Raw genomic sequence first — 3168 nt, 5'->3', positions numbered from 1 at the left:
TAGGACATTTAGCATTTTCATAACTTTTCAAGACATGCATTAAGAAAGACAATACATGCTATTGCTATAGACACTTTCATGTCATTGTTATGCAATTCAAAATTGGGTAGAATTTGGATATGACTCATAATTCTTGGGATATTTCCAAGCCACAAAACTCAAAACATTTGAAAACATGCAGTTTTAATATGTATACACCATTGTATGTAGTGAAAATGTACTAAGCAAAAATACCTGCACAGAAAAATTCAATTTTTAAAAAATAACATTCTGTTACTACCATTTTAGATGTTTTGAAATAATAAGATGAATTCTCTAACCTTTGATCACAGACTATGCTTTCATAAATCCATGAATAGAAGTCTTTTGTGTATATAATATTGAAGGAATTAATAAACAATCACTTCTTAAAGGCTTATTATGTGCCAAGCACTATGCTAAACTCTAGGGTATCAGCTACTTAAACAAAAATGATCTCTGACCTTAAAGAGCACACATTTTAATGGTGGTAGTATAACTAAAGGACTGGTAGCCAGAGAAGTGCACTGAAGTTTGGAAAGTTACTGAGATTTTGAGTAGAGCCCTAAGAAACAGATTGACACACTCCTTCCAGGAACAATGACAGATTTTACCTTAGTTCTTGATTACAGAACTGGAGTGGGGATTGGGAGAAGTTATCTGGAAGGCTCTGGAGTAGGTGGGCAGTTGTTGTTGTTGTTAGTCTTTCATTCTGGAAGGGGACTATGAAGTAAGGAAGGAGATTTCATGACATGCAAGTGAATTGGATTTAAATAAGGCAAAGTCACCAGCCTTACTTTCTCCTCTGGATCATCTGGGTCTAGTGGCAAGATATATATCATGATTGGAGATGGCCTCAATGACTCACCTGACTAAACAGCAGGTAGTACATAGTGAAGAACAGGACAAAATTGGTTCAAAAACAGAATTCAATGCAATTAACAAACTTTTATTGAGCACCTCTTTGCAAGATGAAGAAGTAGCATGGCACAGCTAAGGAAGAAAAAAAGCCAGGCTAGGAGTTGGGCAGAACCAGACACAAGGCTCACCTCTCAGCATTATGCCTTTGCCTCTGTGACCAGGAGAAAGTCACTTCAAGTTGCTTCTCAGCCTTTTGACTAAGATCAAGTGTAGTATTTATTCTCATCAGTTTAATATCTGATATGTCCTCTATCTGCAGACAATATATTAAATAAATTTTTGGAACAGGGATATGAAATCTGTTTACATTCCTACATGGAAAGATGATATTTGTAACTCATGAGACCTTTGTCATGATTAGGGTAGTTGGAGGCAAAAAATTATATATAGATAGATAGATAGATAGATAGATAGATAGATAGATGATAGATAGGTTGATTGATTGATAGAGGGCACAAGGTGAGTTGAAGATGAATGGGTGATATCTGCAGAATAAAATTAAGGAGTGAGAGAGGACTATACTTGGAGAAGGAGAAAGGGAGAGGTAGAATGGGGTAAATTATCTCACATAAAACAGGCCAAAAAAGGTTTTTACAGTGGAGGAGAAGTGGAGGAAGGTGAGAGGGAATGAGTGAATCTCATTCTCATCTAATTTGGCTTAAGGAGGTAATAAACAATTGAATATGGAAAGCTCTCTTACCCTACAGGAAAATAGAGGGGAAGGGGATAAGAGGGGTGGGAGATGATGGAGGGCAGGGCATATTGGGAGAGGAGGTAGTCAAAAGCAAACACTTCTGAGGAGGGACAGGGTCAAAAGAGAGAATAGAATAAACAGAGGAGGTGGAGGAGGGGCTGTGATAGGATGAAGGGGAATATAGTTAGTTTTCCACAACATGACTACTAGGAAGTGTTTTGCATGACTACATAAGTATGATCTGTATAGAGTTGCCTTCTCAATGAGGGTGAGTGGGGAGGGAGGAAGGGAGAGAATTTGGAACCCAAAATTTTAAAAAAAAATGTTAAAAAGTGTTTTCATATGCAACTGGGAAATAAGATATACAGGCAATGGGGTATAGAAATCTATCCTGCCCTACAGGAAAATAGAAGAGGAAGGGGCTAAGAAAAGGGGGTGGAGATAGAAGGGAGGGCAGATTAGGGGAAGAGGTATTCAGAATGCATGCCATCTTGGGGATGGAGGAGGGATGGGATGGGGAGAAAATTTGGAACTAAAAATCTTGTGGATGTGAATGTTGAAAACTAAAAATAAATAAATTACTGAATCTTAAAAAGAAAAAAATTAAAAATTAAAAAAAAAAGAAAATCACTTCACTTCTCAGGAACTAAGAAAGCAAGAGTATAAAGTGCAAAAGGAAATGATGAAAGAGGGAACTCAGAGAAACTTAGAAGATTTGTACAAACTGATACAGAGTAAAGAAAACCAGGGGAGTCATTTCTAGGATGCCTCAATAATGTAAAGGAAAACCAGTTTGAAAGACTTAACTGTGATAAATACAATGATCCCTTTCTCTCCTCTTATCCTGCCAACACTCTAGTGTTGATCCTCCCTTCACACCTAGACTACTGTAATAGCCTCCTGGTGGATATTCCTACCTCAAGTCTCTTCTTATTCCAATCCATCCTTCATTCACCCACTAAAGTTATTTTCCTAAAGTGCAGGTCTGTTCAAGTCACTCTCTCTACTCAATAAACTCCAATAGCTCCCTACTGCCTCCAGGAGGAAATGCTATGGGGTTATCTACCCTGGCACTGGCAGTTCAGAGCCTTGCTATGCTGGTGCCACTGGGTTGTGGCCCCTAGCAGGCTTTTGCTCCTAAAAGGAGTTGCCTGTTCTCGTGCCTATGACGGGCAGAGAGAGAAGGAAGTGAAGTGAAACCTGACTGAGGCTTTCCTGAAATAGTTTTCTAGGAGAAGCAGATACCAATCATGAGAGTGGTAACGCAGGGCAGAAGTTCCTTAATGGTAAGTCTTTGGTGTGAATGGTTATTCTCCTCAATGATATTTTAAAAAATGTCCATGTCCAACCAATCTGGTACTTTACCTGGAATTCAAAACTTTGGTGGCTTATGACTACATAAACTGACATTTCAGGGAGAGTAATCCTCCCTTAGACCTGACCTGTATTAGATTTTAGGAGATAACACAGGAGGAGGGAAAAGGTGCTTTTTGAACAAAGAAGTAAGGAAGAAGGTGGTATGGTGTTACATTCTT

The 3168-nt window shown here is 38.5% G+C and overlaps 1 pseudogene; it reads left to right on the top strand.

Annotated features, from left to right (window-relative positions):
• The first annotated feature begins 1116 nt into the window (after nucleotides 1-1116).
• On the top strand, nucleotides 1117-1289 carry LOC114022986 (annotated as a pseudogene).
• Nucleotides 1290-3168: the final 1879 nt, after the last annotated feature.

The sequence above is a fragment of the Vombatus ursinus genome, unplaced genomic scaffold, assembly GCF_900497805.2.
Source record: "Vombatus ursinus unplaced genomic scaffold, bare-nosed wombat genome assembly UNPS02014814.1, whole genome shotgun sequence".
Classification (NCBI taxonomy): Eukaryota; Metazoa; Chordata; class Mammalia; order Diprotodontia; family Vombatidae; genus Vombatus; species Vombatus ursinus.
The sequence above is the reverse complement of the archived record's forward strand: the minus strand, read 5'-3'. Positions and strand labels throughout refer to the sequence as shown.